Raw genomic sequence first — 24,388 nt, 5'->3', positions numbered from 1 at the left:
TTTTGTTGCAGTAGGTATGGAACCACTACTTTGTTTCAGGGGTTGAATTTTCAGTACCTGCTATTAGTTTTCAGCCCACTCTGCATAAAGTGTTTAAATGAAGAGATGACTTCTTACAGACATAAGCAGGCAGGACTACACCGAAGTCTTGTGAATGCCTAGCATGACACATTGTGCTCAGCTCTAAGCCCTGTGCATTCTCCTCCAGAAGGCCCAGTGTCAACCTTCAGGCCCAGATAATTGCTGACCTAATACACCACTGTGATATTTGGAGATCATGAGACTTCCAGAGCTAAAGCTCCTGAAGGATGTTCTATGATGGCTGGTGCACACGTCAGCTTCTTACTAGAACTGCTGAAAGAATTACCTCTTGCTCCCCCTTGCCCTGCACAAAGCTCTCTGGCCATGTCAAGAATTGAGACTTTAAAGGCAAGGAGAATCCAAAAAGTCTTTGACATAATTAATATCAGATAATTGTTCAGAGTGTTCTTTCATCTGCCAATTACAAGTGGAAATAGAGTCTGGGGAGCTACTGCAGATCATCTTTATGCAATTACAACTTATGATGAACTACCCAGCTCCAGCAGCACTCCCCAAGCTACAGCAAAACGATTCTAAATGGAAGACCTGTAACAGCAATGACATAATGTCAATTCCAGTATTTAACATGCCCACAAGCTAGAACATACACTCCTGGTTTGCTGCTGTATTTGACCGCGTAGCTCATGGATGAAAAATGACTTCAGAAATCAGAATGGCAGGTAATTAGCAACACATGCTGTCTTCCATTACTTTGTTTTGTTCTCCTTATATCATTTCCCATCCATGCTCTTTCCCAGTGTTTTCAACATTTATTTATAAGAGGCTTCAAGCTTGAAAGGCAGCTTGGCTTCCAACAACACCACTGTGTTGGTTTTGCAACCTGACACGTTTGGGTTCAGACTGAGTGTAGTCCCAAATTGCTGAAAATTTGACAGTGAGCAGTAAGAAATCTGACTGGCTTCACTGAGCTATGTACCAGTGCACCCTTAGCAGAAATACAGCTTCATCTTTCTACCTCCCTGACTACTGTAAGACATCAGCCTCCTATTAACAGAAGAACATCAGTTAATACATAAGCCGATACACCAATGCATCAGGGTTCTGGCCATGGGGGACCTCAGGCCTAGAGCTGCACACGCTGTTTTCTGTGAAGGCAACAAGAAGGAAAAGCCACTCTCTGATGACCCTGCCTCATCTGAGCCATTTTAATTACACTCAGTCAAGATTGATTAATATGGGGATTCTAGAAGAACCATCTCTGTTATATTCCATGCCTTCCACTCACTGAAGCATGGAAGAAAACTGAGCTCGTTTATTTTGACCCCCTGCAGACCAGAGCGAAAGGCAGCTCTGCAGGTTTTCCAGCACTGGACACTGCTGGGGAATGCAGAAATGCACCCCTCACCAGCACCTGCAGGTGGCACGGTCTTCTTGCAGATCTCTAATCTGTGCTCCATAATCACAGTCCAGGGATAAATAAACCCAACTTCCCAGATGGAAAGAGGTTTCAAAGCTTCTGTACTCATTTATGATTTGTTTTGTTCAAACCCATCAATTTAAACAATTGCTTTATTTTCCAGAAGCTGTGCTGGATTAGATTCAGTAAACATTGACAAGAGAAGACGAATGCTGGAGAACACAAAATGAGTTAGAGACTGAGAACAAAATACACAACCCAGCACCAGGCTCAGAACTGCAGAGCATGGAGGCTCATGAGAAATACAGCTCATATTGATCACAGAAGTAGCAAACATCTTCAAATAACAATGCAGGGACCAGTTTTAGAACTGAACTTCAACAGTATTTGTAGCTTGACAGCACTTCACTGAAAAGTTTCTGCAAAGTGACTCAAGCAAATTAAGAGAGAACATGCTCCAGTGCACTTCTCCTTGAGCCAGAGGCTGCTCCATAGGTTTCCCCACAAATAAGTTACACAGCTTCTGAGGGGATTTCTCCCACATGAATTCTTACTTGAAATTCTTACATAAATTCTCATGGCAAACAGGATCTCCAAAGTGATCCGACCAGGGAAAAAAGGAAAACAACACTAACAAACAAGAGCAGCTTTTTTCAGGCTGTACTGCTGCAGGAACACATAACTCAGTACCACTAACAGGGATGGACAACAGGACACTGCAGAAGCAGGGCCATCGACCACAGTCCCAGCACCAACATAGTGCTGTGCCTTGGACTCCTCAGTGCTCACAGCATGCCCTTTCCCAGCCCAATAGCCAGTATCAGATAGAGGATCTCACAGTCTTTATACTAAAGCTACCAGGTCATTGATTCCACTAGGAAGATATGCATCAGTATGTCTACACCTGGTTCAGTTACTAAATTGCCTCAAATGAGAAAGAAATTTTGAAGCCTAACACTAAAATCACTGGCTTTGCAGCAGGCCTGCACTACCTTGGCCACAGAACGGAGCGACTACAACATGTCAGTAATCATAACTGCTTTTGAAAATAAAGTACAGCTCATCAGGGTGGTCATGTTTCCCCTAAATATATTAAAGCATCATTACCTCAAGAACTCATTACACCAACACAGCACTTCTTAAACGGCCAGCATTAGGAAACGCTGAACGGCTTCCGAGATGCTGATAGTCATCCTGTCATTTCTGTCACAGCCCAGTTCTTTCATTCAACAGCTAAAAACATTAAGGTTCTATTTTCTTTGTCCAAAGCTTCTTGCTGCCCTTTTCTGGCACAGAGTCTTGCTGAGCTTGGGAAGGAAATCAGACTACTCATATATATCAGCATACTTCCTCCCTGGGCCTAAATTTAAAGCAGACAACATGCTTCATAAATATTAATTTACATGAGATATTTTAAGTGCAGCATAGCAGTTGCCCAGAGTTTTCCTTCTCATGCTTCCAGCTTCATTAATCAACTCAGCCCCGACAAAATACATTACAGGAAGATGTCTGTAGTCACTGTGGTCTAAGGCATAATCATACCTCAGAAATGAATATTTACAAGCCCATGTCTGCTCTTTAACAAGAACACAAGAAACCAAACTGTGTGGCAGTTGTACAATGCTGCTGTTAACTCCTCTCACACAGGGAGGATAGGATTCTTGCACTAAAAAGGGACCAAAGCTGGAGAAGAGCAGCAAACAAACTGGGAAGAGTCAGCACCTTGAAATGCAAGGAAAACAGCAGACCTAGGAAAGAGCACGTTTCAGGTGGGAGAGACCTGGAGGAAAAGCCATGGCTTGCACAGGAGATACCAGGGAGCCAGCCTAGCTCAAGTGCTTGTGAGCTTCCTGACAAAGGTCAGCAACAAAGGAACAGCAAACCTCCTCTCCACATTCACCAAGCTTTCTGTAAGTTCTGACTACATTACATATCATGGTTTTGAGAGACTGCAAGGAACAGAACCCTGCTGTGGCAGCACTGTTCGTTCCTCCCTACTCCTCTAGTTGAGAAGATGGTTCCCACACTGAAGAGCTGCATGACAAAAGTTTGCTGTCACAGAGCCACAGGGAGGAAATAACAGAATAACAGCAATAACAGCAATGATGCCAAGATGCTCTTAGGATCAGCAGTATTTGAGCCAGAATAACACAGTTATCACTGCTCTGTTCTCACAGAGCAGAGCACCCGTAACAGCATGTCACAGCAAGCTGTAAACACAGGTCAGAAACCCTCTCCCAGCCTTCATGCTCCTCCAGAGCCCTGACACTCGCAACAGGTACCCACACCCAGCTGCTCTCACCTGAGTGCCATCAACACCAGCACTGCCTGGCTTCATCCCTCGTCCCCTGCTCCTTCTGCCTGTGGCACACCTGAGCTCCAACCATCTTTTCTATCCCTGTCTCACTGATTGGGCTGAAAGTAGGCAGGGCTGAATTCTCATTAGCTGTACACACAGCACAGCTAACAGGCAAAAGTACCATGGCATTTCAATTTGAAAAGGCTTCCTGGTACTTTATCATCTTCTTGTCTACACCTCCCATGTTTACATTGGTGTTGGTCACCCGAATAACAGCAGTGTCTTTCTGTTTATAGCACCCCCTGTTTCAGGTACAGCAGTATCAGGGTCCCAGCTCCACACTTAAGTCTTTAAGTGGCAGAATAGCTTGTGTGGTCATGCTAAAGAATGCAGAAATTGCTAAATGCAGCCAAATGCTTCTTCAGGTCTGGACAGAAGTATCTTTCCGATTTCAATACATTTGCATGCTCTAATCTTTGCATGCCACAGCTCTTGCTTCTCAGCCAAGAGTGGAGAAGCAGAAGGAGGTTTTGCACTGCTTATTACTCTTTGCAACAATTAAATCCAAGAAATACCAGCAAACCAAAGAACAGATTTTTCCCTCCACTGATGGACAGTCCAGATTTCCAGGTGTGGTTCTTTAGATTTCTCCCAACAAGACATACACAGTGTTACTAAGAGTTCTGCATGTCATTCAGAGAAAGCCACCTGAGTGTGTTGGATAAAGAGGTGCATTTTAGATAGTAACGTTTTTTCCAAGCCTTATCAACTCAGGACTGACAAGCGATAATGACAACCTGTATTCTCTTGCGCTTCAGGGAAGAAAAACAAAGTCTGTGGTCCACACTTCTATCATTCTTCCTCACTCTTCTACAGAAGACCCTCCAGTTACATACTTGCACTTCCATAAACCCTTTGGTCTTAAATCCAAGCACTGCCTCCAAGTGCATCATTTTTCACTGAATTCTGCTCCCTCCAAACAGGCTAAAGTTCAAGGTCACACCTAAGATCATCTGTCCAGATGACACCAGTAATTGTAACAGACAATATACCCAAATACTGCTCCTTGCAAACACAATTCCAAACCCATGAACCGAGACCTGACCTGTTTCCTTAACCAACTGCAATAACATTGATCAAGACTTGTCCCCAAGAAGTAAGAGCCTCGGGGTCCTGCTCCAGACCCACCATCCAGAGGTATTACTGCTCCCCCCCTTGGCAAGGTCTTCTGCAGCCGCGTGGAAAATGCACGGCAAGAGGACGGAGGGAGAGAAGGGGACACAGCAAGAGATAGGAGAAGCCTGCAGATTTGGTATCAACCAATTGTGTTGCATGGGGCCAGAAGGGTTGGAGGGAGAGGGGCTGTTTGGGAGATAAGACATCCCAGGATGAGATGGGCTGGGACAGGATGAGAAAACCCTCTGGTCCAAACCAAACTATTCAGTATTTCACTACTGCATGATCTACAGCCACACTATTTGATTCTCCAGAAAAATCACAGCAAGTTATAGCTCCTCTCCAGTTCTCCAGGGTCCACATCTGTGGCGAGAAATCATTAAAGTGTGAACACAAGCCCTTCTTGTCCACACTGCCTCCAAACGAGCCAGCTGTGAGCACCCCCGAGCACTGCAGTGGGCCAGAGAAGCCATACTTAATAGTGCTAAGTCTAAAACCATTTTAAATAAATCCCCCATTCTTCTGGACCAGTCCTTACCATTTACATCACCATCCACCTGGGTAGCATGAAATACTACTCTAAGGCTGATAATTATGTTTTTACAGAGATTAGATGTTAAATGCTTTCTGATTGTGTTTAGGGCTCTAACACTCCAGATCAGTTCAGCATAAAAAGAAAATTATTCCCATTTTCCCCAGAGAAAAATAGTAGTTTCCACTGAATAGAAAAGGTATCCCCCCCCCCCAAACAAACAAACAAAAAAAAACCCTGCACTGGCTTAAGACCAAGAACAGCCAGATTTCAGGCTGCATCAAGAAGAGATTCTCAACTCTAATCTCAGAAATTTCACCTTTAAATACCTCTCAAAGAAAGGAGAGAGCCCCTGTTAGTATTACTAATAGAGCTAGAAGGCCTTCAGATATCAAATCCTGGAATTACTCAGTTACCCTGTGCTGAAAGAGCAATTTCAGAGTACTTGTGGAGGTGGGTACTTAAACATTAATTAGTAAGCTTACCTCTCCCAGATCTGTAATATATTCTGCACAACTGAAGTCAAAGCTAGGCTTACAATAGAATTAACACTTGAAAATATTTGAGGCCTTTTTCCTCTTAAAACAAAGCCACGGTCACTCTCACACTAGCACCTACAAACCCCAAAGCAGCCTGCACACACAGCACCCACCACACCCAAAAGCCTTGTACTCACCTAGCCACACGGACAAGAACATGGGCAGCATCCAGGAAGAAAATAACCCTGCCATACTGAAGGCAGAAATAAGCGCTACACTTTCACAGCACCCTCCAACAGGACAAAGAAATCCCCAAACAGCTCACACTGCAGCCATACAGCTCCAGAAAGCCCCAGTGGTGGCTGGGCCAGCTCCTAATCATCCCCTGCAGCTGTGGGAGCCTCAGCACCTGCCAGTGATTATCTCATTGTGCCCACCAGCTGAGCACATCCCCATGCTAAACAGACCTGGGGATCCACTACCCAGCACCTATCCCTTTGGGGATAGCTCACAGAAACTCAGTGTACCCAAGGAACTTGGCATGCAGCTACAGGGGTCACAGCACTGGGGTTTCAGCTCTCTATAAGGCATTGTGACCCTTGTATTCTGTGACAGTTATTAACGTTTCTAGTTTTTTCCCAGCTCAGAATCAGTTGCTGAAATACTGTATTCTGAACATGATAAAGTGGTTAAGATTTGAAGCACTCTTTTTGATTTGTATCAGGAAGAATATGTAGGATTTGAACACAGCAACAAAAAGGTTTCAGAAGTCTATCACTTGCAAAGTGTAAGTGTTCAGGTAGATGGGTAAAAACACTAAAACTTGCCAAGTGCCACTGATGTAATTTAAACAGTGCAACAAATGCTCAGCTGTGACTCAAATTCAGCAGCACAGCTCAACGCACACCACTGCTTCTGAAGCAAAAACCTCCAAATACCTGTTCTGTCCCTTACTGCATAAGTTCCCATTCATATTGCTCCCACACAGTATCACCATTTTCAGTTGCTGCAGAACTGATTTGCAAGGCAGGCTGTGATGCTCATAAGTTACTTCTAAGAATTAGCCTGGAATCTTGGCATTTGCAGGATCTGTCCTCTGCAGGACAGAAGGCAACTCATGAACATTATTTATTCCCTTTTAAACAATTTTCTTTAAATCCTTCCAGGTTTCCTTCATTAAATGGAAGACTACAATGCATGCGAACAAAAATAAGAATCTACTAGAACCAAACTTTTTTAGTGCTGCTAGTTTAGAACAAAGACGTATAAAGTGTGGGTTGTAATTCACATCAGATGGAAATTCTGCTGACTTATAAATAAAACTAAACTGGCACTGAGTCCTTCCCTTACATTTCCTATTTGCTTTTCAGCCACCTAGTGACAACAGTTCATTTGTGAGAAACACAAGTACTGTATACAGTATTATCAAAATGATGTAATTTGCCGACAGTATCAGCATGAGCAGGGTCGATTCTTATCTGATGGGTAGTACGGGATGAAGTCTTTAAGAAAATATGCTTTTTAAGGACTAAACAAGCAGCAGGAACTGTTTCTGTTTGTCTGGGAATATCCTCCTTTGGAAATACTGTGACCAGTGCAACCTGGTTTTACATCAGTGCCTACTTCCTGACCTAAATCTAAGTGAAAGTCCCAAGTGGTACCCAAAATGTTCTTCCCTTCCTCAAGTTATAAAAACAAAATGAACAGAGACATTGGAAACAGCCCACTGAAACCAACCAACCACATTGCTAATGGACCACATTCTAGCTTTCAGCAAGGCAATGTTATTACATCCCTTAATCCACCTGCAAATCAATGATGATCTTGACTCGCTTTCAGCAACAAGATCTGTGTGCACGGACTGTGCTACCTGACGAGCCAGCCACCCGTACATGATTGATCAGCATCCTACCCCAGCTGTGTCAGAGCCACAATAATACGACAAATTCTCTTCGTCATGCTTCAGCTTTTGCTGGTTGTTAACACAAAACAGGTGTAAAGCAGAGGAATGAAAAATACCAGCCGTCATGGGAGATATTGGAGAAGAGGACTGTGAACAAAGGGCTAACAGAGAGCATCCCCAGAGACCAGCCTTCAGCAGAAAAGACCACTTGAAATGCCCTTCCCTCTCTCCAGCAGACAGTCAATCACAGGACAATTCCCTCCAATTGTTTTACATTAAACTGTTGGTTATACGTAGGGCTGTGTTTCACCAGTCAAAAATGAGGTACAATAAAACTCCCCACAATAAACTCTGGTACCCACCTGGTACTCAAGTACGATATATATTTTCAAAACCACTATGTTTCTGCCTTAATTTGTAGGGTCCTGATTAGCTTTTGAAAGCTTGATCTGCAGGGAGACCAACCAAAATCAGAGCTTTGGTTTAGGGTATGTACCACCATATACCACCTACGCAGACCAGTAAGAGGAAGTATGTGTCTCCACTCGAGCTGGCAATCAAAACTCAAGACTTTTAGCTGCCTGACTCACTACTGCAACCAGAAAACGTTGCCCAGGTACCTTTTGCTGACAGTCAGCTCTGGAATCTCTGAATTAGCAGAAATTGAGAATTACAGCCACCTCTCCCATAGATCTTCAGTGTAGTCCTGAATTAAAGTCCACAGAGGCTGACAGGAGCCATTCCTTCACCAAGTTTGGGAACAAATACTCCATGAGTTCTCTGAAGCCTACTGAAGTCTATCAAACACTTGATCCTGCCTTTAGTTTTCCTTCTTCATGCTTGATCCATGATCTATGCTCTATTCTCAACATGACTGCTTATCTGCAACCTCATCTTTTCCATTTTTGCTGTGAGGCCTTTGTATAGGATATTTCCAAATACAGTCCACATGTCTTTAAATATATGGAACTTGAATTTCATTTGATGGAACCCAGGCAATTTATTTTCCCTTAGATCTATCCATCCGATTTGATGTTTTTTAAATACCAGCCATGTACTTACTGTACTTTCATTTTCAGATGTGGCCTCGCTTCAAGTTTTGACATTTTGCTGAAAAGTTTCAACAGCAATTAGTCAAAACACGATGATGTTTTGGTCTGCTGTTTAATCCATACCAGAGCGCAGGCCAAAGCGGTTTCCTTCCAGTGAACACAGACTTTCTAATTACACTCACTAATCACAGGATGAGTAAGAGCTTTTTCAGTGGAGGAGTGCCTGAGTTCATGCTCCAGCCTAATGAACATGATTTGATGCTCCTTCACGCTAAGTGACTGTTGCCATATAGCAGCTGGGTGTGAGGCAGGGCTCCTGTGAGAAGCCTTGGCTCTGTTTTTCAGTCCTCAGTGACTCTCACCCCATTGCATTTAGACTCCTCTGTTTCCCCTAAAATCCACTTTGATGATCTCCCAACACTTTATGATTTAACCTTTTGCTGCTTTTAAAAAATACGCTGACTGTAACCAACTGAATTAACTTTCCCAGAGTCAGGCAGCACTGTTTCCAGCGGTTATGGCACAAGACTGGGAGACCAGAAACTGAGACCAGTGCTGTAGGGCTGCATCCCAAATCTCCTCTCATCATAGCTGAAGAAAAAGTGGGATATTTAACCCTACCTTTTACTGGTTTTGAGTTAACTCTGGGTCCTGAGCTGTTCGGCCCTCCCAGTGCAGAGAGATGAGCGCACCTCTCCACATTTGTTCCTCATGTCCCTCCAAAACGGAATATTAACCTTGTCCCTAGGGGACAGTTGCGGACTAAGAAACTCCGGATCTTTGTCACTAAGCACGTTTACATCCAAAGTATGTCATGTGTTCAAAGTTTCCAACAGCAAAATGGATCTGTGTTGTTGCTCCAGAAACAACTGTGTTAATGCAAACATGGTAAGTGGGTTTACACCTGCACCTCCAGAGGTGTGCTGGAACATCTGCTGTGTAAAACATCAACTAGGACCCATAGCAGTGTAACTACAAACAATTTTGACTACATATTTGTAGAAAACCAAATTTGAGTATAGGAAAGAATCCCCATAGTTTTCATAAAGAAAAAGAAACATCATGAAGCCTACTTGATTATTTATAATATTATTAGCATTTTCACAAATATTATCACCATGGCAGCAAGTAATTACTTGGCATTCCTTAGCGCAACATAAAATTGTTTCAAATGTTATCACTAAAAGTAAAACAATAAAACTTCATTGCTTTAACATCTGGAACAAACCTTTCCAGAGCATGACATTCTTGTCAATCTGGTAAGATAATAAACCATTAAATACTAAATATTAGAGAGCAGGGAAGTGTGTCTCACACATATACACTGTGACAGCACTCATGAAGAAGACAGTTTCACAGTGACTGCACTGCTGATTGCAGTAGAAGTACATGGCACAAGCAGCACCCTAAAACAAGATGCAGTGACTATCAGAACACCATTTAGTCTCCTAAGTCACCTAGAAGCTTATTAAAATATTACTTTACTTCCAAACTTGTCTGAATCATAAGAAAAACCTGAGCTAAAGCCAAACTGTACATCCTGAACCTCTTTTACAGCTTCCTGTCAAAAAATGTTTCTACCAACAAGTAGGAAATGAGAGAGAAATAACATCTCATACACAGCATAAAATGCACCACAAAGAAGCACACAAACGCATGGCCATTACCAAGCAGGTATCTCAGACTTGCTCTCTAATTCAACACCATCATCATCAAAGGCCTTTAAATCTACAAATCCCTGCAGCTGCAAGCTGACTCCTAAGCACAGGAAATACTGTTTCTGTAACACTGCTCTTCCTCTCCCATTTTGCCAATAGCGCAGCTGCACTGGACACACACAGGTACTCCAGCCCCACTGCAGCCATCCACTGGAGCAAGCCAGGTTTCCAGGAACAGACACCGGCCCAGCCGAGCCCCTGCAGGGCTCATTCATTGAGCACCTCAAGCTGTGGAAGCCCAGCAGGAGACTGCAGCCCACAGTGCCAGCATTGTATCGCCCAGGGATGGTGGAGATTGCAAAGACCCTGGCGAGACAGTTTTCCAGGTGCTCTGTGCTATCAGCCAGCAGCGGGAATGATGCCCAGGCCAAATGTGTCATGCAAGGCAATGTGAACCAGCACACAACAGCAAGACAAGGTGATGTAAGACAGTGAGCTTGCTTGTTTAGCTAACAGTGATACAAATCAAGAGCAATTCCATAAAATTACAAAACTTCCCTCTACATTTACACACAAAGGGCAGCTACCTACCTTTAAAAATAAGCAGGCCTGATATGGCTTGCACACCTGAGGTTGCAGCAAGTCTACCCATGCCAACACTGTCTAGAAAGCATTTCTAAGAGACAGAAGTCTGTAAATGATGGATAGTGAGGTGGGCTAAAGCCCGTGTCTTTCAGAGAGATTAAAAGTAGGAAAAGGATGAATCTGGACTTCTTCTGGCTCAGTAACATAATCATCCATCTGAAAATGAGGATGCATATATATATATATACATTTATGTGTGTGTGTGTGTATACACACACAAACACACTTTTTAACCAGTTATGAAGAGTAAGGGATAGCTCAGCTCTCAATGCAGCCAAGAATTATCCTAAGGTGACTACAACAGGATGTCTGGGCCACATATTGCAGCAGCAAAGCTCCTTGAGGGCATGGCAGAGACTAGAAGGTTCTGCTAGAGAAACATTCACCCATGAAATGCAGTTCCTGATGCCCATTATAGCAGAGAGGACATCTACTGCTGGCTCTGATTAGCTGGCAAGGAAGAGCTGAATTAAAAGCAAAGCATTGCAGGATAAATACTTGTTATCAGAAAAGCACTAGATGATTGCATCCCAGTTCCAGGATTTTATTCACCAATCTCACCATCTGGCTGCTCAAACCATTCCAGCATCTCTGAGTATCATTATCATAACACTGGGTAACCACTAAAAAACTGAAGGACGCAATGCAGAAGGTAGGTGCTGCCTGCATACAAGGAGATAAGCTTTAAAGCACCAATTTTAAGTGGATGCGATGCATAAATTACAAGTCATAAGCATGTCTTTTAGAACACAGACCAAGTGACTTCCTTCATGTACTTAATGTTGCCATATAGTCAGTAGCTGCTTAATAGTTAAAGGCTTCAGATTACTTCATAAATCCCAATTTTTATGCTTTTACAGTGTGCCTCACAAAACTGAGTTACCCCAAACCAGGATAATAAGGGAAATCACCCTGAAAATGTAAGAAAAAAAGGAAAAAGAAAATTCATTATTTGAAATCCTGTTCCTTACTCACCTAAAATATATTCATTGACTTTTCACACTTGCCATAAAATTACATCTCCTGCAATTTATACACAGCTTTTAATAGAAAACCCCCATTGGTTGTATTCATGCTACTAGATAACAGTTGCTGCAGAATTTGGCCACCTCTAATAAAATGAAAGGTCTAGGCATGGTCTCACTGATGTCCACACAAGATTAATTCCAGACTTTAAGACAAGCATGGCAGGATGTTTCACAGATGCAACTGTCAAGTATAGTGGCACTTTACCACATATGTCAATGTATGAAACATATGAAGGTTTAAAGAACTCATTCAGAAAATTCCAGGGAGAGGTTATCAAAATTCAAATGCTATTGGTTTTTATTTTTCCTTTTGGGGGAGCAGAGAAGAGGGAAGATGTCTGAAGGGTTCTGGCTTTTCCTTCTCAAATACAAAAACTTTTTGTAAAACATAAATAATGAGCAAAAAACTTTCTTTAATGGAAAAGATCTTTTTCTTCAAAAGGCATGCCAACAGAGAAGGTTTATTCAAGCTGAATAGGTACATTTCAGATTCCACTGCAACAGTTTTGGATTTTGATGTATGCTGACTACCTCAGTTATTTGCTAATGTAAGCATAGCAAATTACCTGCTATCATCTAGCTGGAGCTATTAGACTGCAGCTAATAATTTACTCCTCAACTCATCTTTATTCTGAACATGCAAATTATTAATTGATTACGGGTTTTCTGTAGTCATCTGTGCAAATGACTGCTCTTGCCATTCATTACTGCCTCCTTTTCCACCTGCCTGTCAATCAGCCCTTCATGGGGATGCCAAAATAACATTTCAGTTCTGTGCTGCTTGTGGAGTGATGGAGTTCAAATGAAAGCACAAGCAGAGGGGCCCACACAATATCTCTGTAGCCTCTCAGGTGTGTGATGCTGCCACTTGGGATGCATAATACTCACTGGGGTTTTGGCATTCTGGAAGACACTGTGAAAGTATGTAACACAACACACTGCTGCTGCGCAGGATGAACAGACTATAAGCAGGAAGTCAGAAAGCCCAACACATCTTCAGCACTTTGCAGATCTGCTCTCATATTTCCAGGTACAGAAGGTAAAAAGGACGACTGGATCAACACAGGATTATTAGACACAATGCTTTTCATGCACACAAGGCACAGTGCCATATCCTTTCCAAGACCCAACTCTTGCTGATTCAAGGGTAGTTGGCAGCCTCACACACACAAAACAGGGCCACGCTTTACAAAGTACAGCTGTAGTATCAGCTTGTTCAGTGACTCTGGAGTGCCATCTTCACAAGATCCCATGCACCGAGTGTTTTCATGTCTATACACAGAAGGCAATGGGTGCCATTTGTTTGCCTGGACTGTCAGCTCTCCGCAGTATTTCCTTTTGTAACTCCTACCCTGTGTAGTAAATAAGGCAAAGATCTTTGTAAAAAAGAACCAGCAGATTTATTTTAAAAGGCCACTTAAAATAAATCCATTTATGTACCATGAACTCTTACATAAGTAGAGAAACAAATAAATAAGAAGAAAATGGAAATATTGACAAAATACATTGCCACCCTGAAGACTTGTAAAGAAATTGAGCAGTAGCAGGTGCCTCCTCTGGCAACATAGATAATAACATACGAGTCCAGATGAGCTTCAAAAGTCAGATCTACAGCAGCTTTTCCCTTTTTTCCACCAGGCACTGAGAACTGGTTGCTAACAGCTTCCTGCTATCTGCTAAAACAACAGTTGCTTAGGTCATGGTAAAAAGCCAGGATATCTGGCTGTACTTATTCTATTGCAAGCTATGTTTTTAATCTTGTAAGAAATCATGTGATGGCTTTATCTCTAGCTTTAAAAAGACTTACCTCCAGGTCCCTCCACTTGGAGCAAGTGTGTTAGAGGAGGTAAGGCAGGAAAAGCCTGGCTAATTTCAGAGCTCTGCCGACAAGGTGGCACAACACATCCCAGGCACAGGGCAAGCCTCGAGCTCTCTCAGGCTCAGCAGTAAAGGTCATTTGTAGAAGTACTTACTGCAACGTGATGAAGAGATGGGAAATGCACAGCATTTGCATTCTGTTCTAAAATCACAAATCAACCTCCCCAAAAGAAATCCGAAAATCTGTATGTTTTAAGATAATGAAGGGGGGGGGGGGGCTGTTTCTGTTTTTATGACACATTTCCATTACATATTCAACATATTCCCTTCCACCCTAAAGATAAGCAAAATAAGATCTTCCCTTGCTGAGTGTCACATAACATCTTCATCCCAGAAACAGAGACGTCAGGAAAACACAGCAAGGTTCAAATACTACAAACGCATTTGAACGACTAATTCTCCTTAGTTTCAATGTGTGTGAAAGGCCTAAATATTTTTGAGACCTTAGGCTAAATACAAGACTTGCTAAAACTATGTACCCATTTGCAAAAATATCTGTAAGTTAATCCTCAGCTACCACTGGGACTTGCTTCAGCTTTCAAACCTCAGTTTATGGTAGCAACATTCACCATTTTTTCCCAAGTGCTCTTCACTTCTGTCAAGCAGAAAAGAGGTTGTTCGTGATGCTGGCTGCTTCCTGTTCTTTTCTTCCTGCAGCTCTGATTTTTTTCCAACCCACATCCCTGATTTTAGTAAGGAAAGGGGATGGGGAGAAAGAGATGCTCACATCTGTGCAGAGTCACATCTGTAGCCAGCCCTCCTGTATTCAATCCTCTGATTTGGCTGTAGGGAAGAAGCAGGTCTTGATTGCACAGTGCTTTGAAGTTTAATGGTGATTGGAACATATGCTGAAAGACAGTGTCACCACCACAGTTATATCAAAAAGTTGATTATCTATTGAAAAGAAGTTTGTTTATACGTTTACTTCCACTTCTATTAATATATGGGGAAAGGAGAGGGAAATTAGCATATGAAAATGCCAGATGTAACTAATAGCTATCAAAGTAAGACAGGGCTGGGCTCAGATCAAAGGGGTTTGCTAATTTGGAATAAGCCTGATATTGTCTTTTCTGTCTTGGAGTTACTTTAGGCCCTCACAGTAAAAAGATTTATTGGGAACCAGAAAAACACATCTGAGTTTCTCATTTTACAGACTTTACGTTCGTATTACACAGTCGCAGGACAGCACCAAAAGACAAAGATAAATTCTCTCTGGTAACTTTCAGTCGATGTTCAAAGACGTGAAGTATTTGGCACAGAAGATTTGTGCACCAAGGTGATACTCTTAACAAATTATGATGAGACATCTGAAAGTCATCATTTCTGTGCACATGCATGCATTTTAAAAGAAAATCTACAAGAGGATCAAAACCAAGATTAAACCACATCTGTTTGGGTTTAAACTACATTGTCTGCAGAGTTCAAAGTTGTTTCCTTTCGTCTAAAAAACCTTACCCAGCTGCTTTTTATCTTAAATTCCTACCACTATCAAAGAAGTATTTTCATTGGCCAACCAATGTTATTTCTAGAAGTTGAGCTAGTTAGGAATGGAGCTAAGTAAGAAAATATGCTTTCTTCATCAAAGATCTACCCTCTGTGACTTGACTTGGCACACTGAAAAGACAAATGGACAGGTTTCATCAGGTTCTAATGGGGGCAGTGTATCTACTGTATGTCATCATGCCATAAATTAGGTTCTCAATCTTTTTACACAAGTAATTGACTACAACTGACACCGGTAAGGAAAACATGAGACAGAATGAATTGGAAGAGGCACAAATTATATAATAAATAAATACATACAGCACAAATCCAAGACATGGGAAAGAGAAATGTTTTGAAAACTGTCATCAATCAGTAAACATTCTGCATAAATGCAGGTGTGCAGTACTGTTGTAACAGCAGGACTTGTTCGGCTACCACTGACAAATGTACACACACATGTACATGTGTATGTGTATGCATGCATGCACACACACAATAACACTAGACCAGGAAATCCTGATGTTCAGTGTTAAACAAAGAGAAGAGTAGGTGGTACAAGATGACTGCCTCAGTCGTAGTCACAGTGTTTTGCGTTAAAATATAGGAGAAAAATGAAGTTAAACTCAAAGCATATAATGTGACATCTACATACTGAGCAATGAATTTCACTTTTCTGTGTGCCCTCTTCCTGTTTGAATCACTTCAAGTAGCGTGTGAAAGTCTGTTTCACACAGCAGAGCCCCACTTTCACTCCAGTGGGAACTGGATGAAGCCTTTCATGAACTAGGCTACATCCTAACTCCTACAGGCAAACTCCCCTACACCCTAAGGCCAATCTGGATTCACAGACCAAGCAACATAATGCTTATCTTGGCCAAGCTGTTGCCCGAGCTGCCCTCTCTCCCCTTCCCAACACACAGCGTGGGAAGGAAAAGAACTGGCATTGATCACCCTTTCAACCCTGAGCCAAGAGCAGGAGAAGCTGCAAAAGCCTGGCTTTTTCAGGTTTGCAGGAGGGTGTGCAGAAGACTTGGGGGTCCCACTCTGCATTTTGGTGCCAACCCTTTCCCCCTGCAAAGTTTCCTTTACTTTGCAGATCTGACCCTATTCTTTCTGAAGTCAGGAATGCAACTCACTTTTATTATGCAGCAAAAAGGAAAACTGAGCAGTTGGGCACCCTACAGCTGGTCTACTAATGTCACAATCTTTTCAGTATGTTCATTATGCAGTTGTCACAGATTCATACATTTGATAGCTCTCAATCTGCAAATCATTCGTATCATGACCTAACAGCTGGCATTTCTTGCCATAACACTGTAACTATGTACTCTTAATGTATAGAACATATGGGGCTAACTTTGCTTACCAACTGCGTACATACTGTGCTCTGCAGTCAAATGTAATTTTACACATCTCCAATTTACATTTAACATTGTGTGGGAGAAAACAATAAATCATTTGGCCTGGAAAGAGGAACAATACCAGCTAATACATGTAACTAATCAGAAGCACATAATTTTTGTTGTATTTGTTTTCACTGGAATCTTGAACTTGAAAATATTTTGGGTGGTCTTTGTCCTAAATTTGTTCCCCTTCTCTTTCCAAAACTGAGTGTTCCAGAGTCAGCTCGCTTTGTCTTATCTGTTGCACACAAATAGAAGAAAAAAAGTGATTCAATCTGCTGACACATATTTAGAGAGCACTCAGAAAGCTGGCTCTTCGTGTACAGCTCTGGAAACTGTAACTGGATTCTCCAAAGGGGGAATTGTTCAAGAGTGGTAATAAATCAAGATGAAGAACAATAAGAAAATATGCTGTCTATTTATTCAAACACCTTCTGGCATACAGCAAGAAAAATAGCCCCAGTGCCCCATCACTACTTAATGCAATTCTCTTTTTCCAGGTCACGGTAATATATGTTCCAACCACCATCTGATAATTAAATACAAAGCTGGCCAGAAATAGAATTCATACATCTCCAAGGGAATGTCTTCAATAATGCCCAAGTGCCTTAGAAACTCAGGTCAAATTTTTAAAGACCCAAAGCAACAGTTAGGCCCAATCTCAGTGCATAAGTCTCATGCTTTTAAATACCTTTTTGCATCTGGCTTGGGCCAGCAAGTGTGTTCAGTTGTAGCTACACAAACTTCTTTTTAGGAGAGCCATGCTCCTCCACAGCAGATCATCTGATGAGCCACAGTAACTAAGCCCAGGAATGGCAACACAGCAAAACCCACTCATTTCAAAAACATGCTGCCATTGCCTGTCACTGATGCTCAGAGCCCTCCACGGGAGGTGAGCTGAGGACAGAGAGTGAGCAGCAAATATCCTGGCTCTACCCGCTGCACGTAACAACTCCCTTCAGGGCTATTTCAGGGTATTTCTTTCCCCTTCCCAGACCAATACACCCTTCATCATTTCAAAGATGGATAGATGTGATTGGGGGTTTTGAGGTTTTGGGATGAATAACAGCAGTAAAGGCCATCCAAGCGATTTGAATTTCAAATCCATGGAGAAGCTGGAGGGCAGCCCTTGGCAGATGGCTGGTCATAACTGCTGGTGCAGCAAATATTAGGGTGTATTCACTTTCTAACTGCATCTTACTCTGTAGCAGACATGTCTTGTTTAGCAAAACAGATTACAGCAATCTGCACCTTCACTGCAGGTCTTGAAAATCCTGTGTGAAAAGAACAAATGTTTTGCTTCAGCTAAAAATGTAAGTGTTGCACAAGTATGGAATAAGTATTTATAAGGATTGTGTATATCTGACTCACATAAACATACTCAAAGACATATAACTTCCTAAGAGCTTTTCATAGCACTGATGCCATGAGAGACACACACACACCAGCAAGGCTCTCTCACTGACCACTTCTCTTGTATTGAGACTGATTCTCAATAGCCAAAAGCAATTGACCTCTCCAGTTGCAGACAGACAGTCTTTCTGAGACCACTGCCTAGTGGGTAGAGACCAGAGTACTCCCTTGCGCTTGGGCAATTCAGCTTAGGATAAACATTTCGCCCTCCCAGCCCCAGAGTCTTCCTCACGCTCCCACAGAGTCATTCAGTGCCTATTTTCAAGCATCAGGATACCAGAAAATATGAAAATGTAAACCCCAACAAGATTATAGTGTTGACATCACATTGGCTTTGCTAATATTGCTTCATATTACGTAAACTTTGAAGGCTATAGTTATGGGAAGGCATTGCAGCCTTCCTTTCCAGACTGGTGAAAAATGTAGCTGAGCCCTTTCTAAGCTACAAGGATGAATCATCTTTTAAAGCACACACTCAAGAGTCAGCTACTCAGCTTCACACTCACCTTAGAACACTTCAGGGTGGAAGTGCAATGTGTAATGGCTCTGCTTGGCTAACTGAGCTCTGCACTGCCTTCCTCAATAGCAATGTCTGGCCTTATACAAGCAGCTTTAATAACACAATGCTCCAAAGAGAAAAACAGCTTCAAACAAAATCTTTTTGTTTAATCACTCCAAAACACAGTAAATATTTCAAAAGCACTTAATGATATAAAAGCAAACATGAGAGGCAAAATCCTGCTGATCTGAAAACAATTCTAGCGATGTTTTGTAACCAAAGAGACCCTTTTAAATATTGTCAGACCTCCAGAATGTTCTTATTAGTCCTACTACCGCAGGACCTGTGAGCTCTGGTCAAGTGCTTTGACCTACTGTACAAAGATAATGGAGACAAAACCCACCCTGAAGCAATTTGCAATTAAAACAAGATGAAGGACAATCCAGGGATACAGGCGAGCCAGCAGGGCATTCAAGGTAACCATGATCATCCAGCCAAGAGGTGCCTCATTGTAATCTGCAGATTTTTGATGAGTATCAAACCACCACAGGGAGTTTTATGGAAGGTTTGAAGGAACATACGGACTTTGTGAATGTGCAAGAAAAGTTCCTCCCATAAGGGAAACGCAAGTGTGAATCTAATCAATGTGGGATGGAGATGGGCACTGTGGGCCATATGAATTTGCGAGCCAGCCTTTCGGCAAGCAGAGACATGACCAACTGGACAGGCTATAACAGGTCTCAGTAGCACTGTGGAAGCAAAACCAAGATGTTTGTAGGTGACAGAGAAAGGGACCTTGGTGAATGGATGCCAATAGAAGGACAAGGCAGAGGGTGATGCAGGTACCAGAGGGTCAGGGAAAAGTACAGAAAATGCAATATGAAAGAAACCTGATGAGGGTGCCTTTTTATTTCAGGTTTATAAATGGATAAATAGCTTATTTTGTCTGAAAAGGGAGAGTCCTGTTATCACTTCTCTTCTTCCCTATGTGCAGACAGCATGGAAGGACCTTTGCTACTCATCAAAAACAATATACAAGATTGAAGCAATTCACTGTGCAATCAGACAAGGTCTAAACCTGTCGCAGAGTGGGAAGGTTAGGGGAGGAATTGAAGAGAGGTCTGAATGGAAGAGGACTCTTTCTCAGGAAGAAAGGGAGCATCACCCTTTGAGCCACTGCAAGAAGTCTGGAAAGATAACTGTGCAACACAAAGATACCACTTCATCCTCTTCCCTATTTCTTTTCTCATCTTGATTAGAGACTTGAGGATCAGCTAAATCCATGCTAGATCTGCTCATCCCAGAAACCTGATGTTAAGGTATCAAATGAATTGCTGTTCTTGAAATGGGAAAGAGATGTTTTAGTGGCTTGAATTTTCATATGTGGGTGTAAAAAAAATATACTTATTTTCTTTTTTATATACCAGGAAACACATGGAACCTGGACTATATTTGTCCCAGCCTGCCAGTATTTTAATTTTATAGAACCCAAATCCCTGGGGGAATTTCATAAATTTACACACACTCTCAAGTGCTAATGGTTGCATAGGGATCTTTAGATTAGCAGATCCATTTGCAAAAGTATATATGTACAACCACCTCTTCAGAGGCCTCATACATATGGAAGCCAATGCAGGTTAACACTTACCATGTCAGCATTTCTCAGGCCATCATCACATCAGAAGCTCCTTATTCCAAACTCTCACAGTTCCTCAGAGGACATCTTCTTTGAGGATCTATCATCACTAACAGTACATTCAACCTCTCCTGAGTTTATCAACCTACGTCACTTAGGATTCAACAAGAATGCTTTCCAGGCTGCATTATCTATTGAGGCCCAAACATTTCTCAGTTGGTCCTTTTATCTGATGTTAAAATTCAGCCCAAAGAAATATCAGCCACTGCCCAGTGTGTCTTAGATCAACAGACCAATGTTATCTCAACAGCCCACATAAATTGATGAAAAAATCCCACTTAAAACTATTTCAAATCTTCATTGTAATTGTTTTGTATTATCCAGTGACTTTCCAATACAAGCTGAACTGATTTATATGTGGAACTAGGTTTTGTGTAGCAGCAGTAGCTCCTGATACAGTTCTTGAACAGAAACATTTAAAAGGTATGTCTATTCCTATCACCTAACAGCTTGAAACTGATATTTTTCCTCACAAGTTAGCACCAAACGTCTGTGCAGGCTGACATGCTGCAGCACACAGGACTTAAGAGAGGTAATGCCTGACCTGGGGAACTGCAGGCACGCTGCCATTCCATGAGAGCAGGCAGAGCAGCTTCGCTCCCCTTGAGTGTCCCAGCTTGGATCTGCAGGGTCTGTCCCGGCGAGTTGAATCTACACGTACCTTTCTGCTGCGATATCAGAAGGTGGCACTGTTGGATCCACCATCGCCTGCAGCCTCAGCCGAGCCTCCGAACAGCAGCTGCCAGCACAAATGCAGCTTTAATAATGACAAATTACACATCCGCCGCCTAATTAGTCTTCATTCATGTCGTGAGCCCGTCCTCCATCAGGTGGCTACAGCCAAAATCCTTAATATTGAATTAGCTGTTTTGTTAAAAAAGCCTAAATCACTCACACTGTACTGGGGAGATGGGGACCCACAGGCCCTGGGCATTCTCCAACACCGGTTTCTCTGCTTCTCTGGGCTGAGGTTTTTCAGAGTAAAGTGGATGAACAACGACAACAATGTCCTGTGCCCAACAGGGCCACTTCAGCCTTCGGTCACATCACAATGTGAGTGGCAGTAATGTCCTTACTGTTAGCATCTGATCCTGCAAATGCCAAGGGAAAGGCTGATGGGCTCAAAGTTGTGAAGCAGTTTAGTTACAGTAGAAGCATTGCAGCCTCCCAAAGCCCTGGAGGCTCAAACCCAGTTCAAATAAGTTTTGACTACTCTGTGGGGTGCAGACAGACATGGATGTCCTCTGCCCATACCCCCGCTTAGCCAGAAGCCAGCTCCAGCCTGGGCAGCCTGTGGCTGCACTGAAAGGTGCCTCACCACAGGTAATCAGCACTGCATAGGGGGAAAATGCATTATTATGGCCACAACCATCAAGCTACCCCAATTGCTTCAGGTTACACAGGGAGCTGAGGCAGGTGCTTTTGCATGGTGTGAAGGGTGCAATGTCTTAACCTGCCAGACTCAGGAACACCTTCTGAAAATCAGATGCATGTTTCTAAGACAATTAAGCTTTGCAACTGCAAGTGGAGCAGTGCCTAGAAATTCTTGAAAACCTGAGCTGTATGAGCACAGAGACCTCACCATCTGGCTCAATCAGTCCCCAAATCAGCACTGGATCCAGGGTCTGCAGAGAAGCACTAGCATTTTCCCTTCTACCATAGCACACCATGTCCAGGTGGTGAACTTCTGCCTCATGTCACATTTGAAAGACCAAATCACTGAGGACCAGCTTGTAAGTGCTCGCTCACCCGCTTGGATTTACCCTAGTGGAAATACTGGAGGACCTATCTGCTGCTCAGTGAGAGTAAGAGGCAAACAATCTGGCTCAGAAAGGAAACATAACACCAGCTGATTCAGAGCTTTTTAGCATATGAATGTGTAAATTTGCTGTGACAGGTGGGATGTTTCAATGACTTTCAATAGAAAGCCAACTGCTACTCAGTTACCATCACAGATTTCACACTGAAATGCCAGTGATGGGTACCCCATGCTGGGTAACGGAGCTCTGCTATAGTTTTTTAAAAGGGAGAGTGAGAGCAACTACAAACAATGTCCCTGCTGGGTGATTTCCTGATCGGAGCACAACCAGCAAAATATTTGTTCATGCAAATGTTTCCTGCCATGAGCAGCTTAACAATTTCATGCAGGAAAATAAACAACAAATAATGAAAAGCACATGAGGCAAACAGAAATTCTTGGAATCATCCTAATTACAGAAATCTTCACTTTATGGAAAGAGCCAGAGAGTCCAGCAGCCCAGCAGTGACCTCAGTCTGTAACAGAGCCAGGGCAGGAAGAGTCTTTGGAGGAGATTTCCAAGACAGCTTTTGTACCTCTTTGTAGCTACTCAAGGATGTGCAGTACGCAGAAAGTCTCAGCAGCAGATCCTCGACACTGAGCCTCAGTAGCAGAGATTGGGGGATCTCTTCCCGTGCGCTCTGATCCATGCTCCCTCCCCACCCAGACTGCACCCACATCAGCTCCCCTTCAGCCTCAGTAGGGATGAAGCACTGGGATCTGTGCTATGGGGAGCTTAGGCTGCCAGAACCCTGCTGGCTCTGCAAACTGGAGCACAGCTACTAAAGCACAGCATTTCTCTGCCCACAGAGTGGTCTTTCCCTGCATAACCCTCCTGCATGAGTTGCAAGGATGTGTGGCAAAGGATAACCTCACTAGATGGGTCTCCTGGAAAACATCAGTAAGACAGGGACACATTTTAGGGACTTGCTAAGTCTTTTTGGTGGCTCCTGTCCAACAGCCAGCACACAGGAAAAGAGCCTGTATATTTTTACTCTCCTGGAATAATACAGAGAAAGTTCCCATCCGTCTCCTCCAGCTCCATCCCCCTTTCAAGATGAGTAACAACAGATCACCACCTGATTTTGCCGAGCCACAGGAAGAAACAAAACAGTCCAGCAACCCATGAGCAGCAGTTCAGGCCAGGATTTAAACACTCAGCGGATCACATACACGCCTCCTGCAACACCCCCCCTCCACCTCAGTCCCCCACCATTGCCTGCTTCAATCAGTGTTTCAGTATAGTTTTGTTAAAATAAACACAGAGGTGCTCAGAAACTACAATGACAAAATGATCCATCTACAGACATATGTACTAAGATCTAGGAGATCTTGCACCAACACAGGCTAGAAGGCAGCTTTTTTTCCTTCCTCATTGGGCAGAACCTGTATTCCAGAGATAGATGGGATTTTTCTTAAAACTAGGCAAACACTGTTTGCTGTGCCCCAATAGAGTCACGCTCACTGAACCAACTGTCATGCTCTAAATGCAGCAAGTGCTGCACTAAGGGAAACCAAACAGATTGAAAAAGATTAACAGCTCCAAAGCTAAAGACGTGGAGCCTTTCATGATTTTCTCTCCAGGATATGTGGGACATTTGTTGTGAACACAGTATACTGCACGTGATTACAATTTATTGAATTAAACACAGAATAGTTTCTGTTGTATAAAGTAGCACTTTCTTCCCTTATCTAACGCAGATGAAATCTTGAACTTCAATGCCCATCTGCAATACCATGTTCCATTACAAATATACTGAGCAAATTAAACTAAGTTCATCTGGATATGTTTTTTTCTAGTTTGGTTTCTGAGGTTATGAGCAGGGCTTCAGGCAGCTGCTGCAATCAGTCTGTAAGTTAAATGTTGGTTTCATGGTGGCTGATGACCTAACAGAAACAGCAAATGCTGAACACTGGGGGGACAGCAGAATCCTGTTTAATCATCTTACATTTCCTCTTTTGCTTTTTCTTTTTTTGTTTCTTTA

General features: G+C 42.7%; 1 long non-coding RNA gene across 5 annotated transcripts in view; it reads right to left on the bottom strand.

Annotated features, from left to right (window-relative positions):
* LOC133216988 (uncharacterized) overlaps nucleotides 1-15,415 on the bottom strand; it is a 146,443-nt gene extending 131,028 nt beyond the window's left edge. For 2 of the 5 annotated variants that reach the window (XR_009726778.1, XR_009726779.1), the window contains exons 1-4: nucleotides 14,654-15,411; nucleotides 14,039-14,203; nucleotides 11,150-12,115; nucleotides 6,143-6,198 (exon numbers count right to left, since the gene is read on the bottom strand). This is a non-coding gene — a long non-coding RNA (uncharacterized LOC133216988). Of the gene's footprint in view, nucleotides 1-6,142; nucleotides 6,199-11,149; nucleotides 12,116-14,038; nucleotides 14,204-14,653 lie in introns of all 5 variants that reach the window. The other 3 variants (XR_009726775.1, XR_009726777.1, XR_009726776.1) reach the window with 3 other exon arrangements.
* Nucleotides 15,416-24,388: the final 8,973 nt, after the last annotated feature.

The sequence above is a fragment of the Neopsephotus bourkii genome, unplaced genomic scaffold (genome assembly GCF_033783945.1).
Source record: "Neopsephotus bourkii isolate Nb327-2 ecotype Australia unplaced genomic scaffold, CSIRO-AGI_Nbou_v1 NB_1080, whole genome shotgun sequence".
Classification (NCBI taxonomy): domain Eukaryota; kingdom Metazoa; phylum Chordata; class Aves; order Psittaciformes; family Psittacidae; genus Neopsephotus; species Neopsephotus bourkii.
Note: the sequence above shows the minus strand (reverse complement) of the source record. Positions and strands in the feature narration are given on the sequence as shown.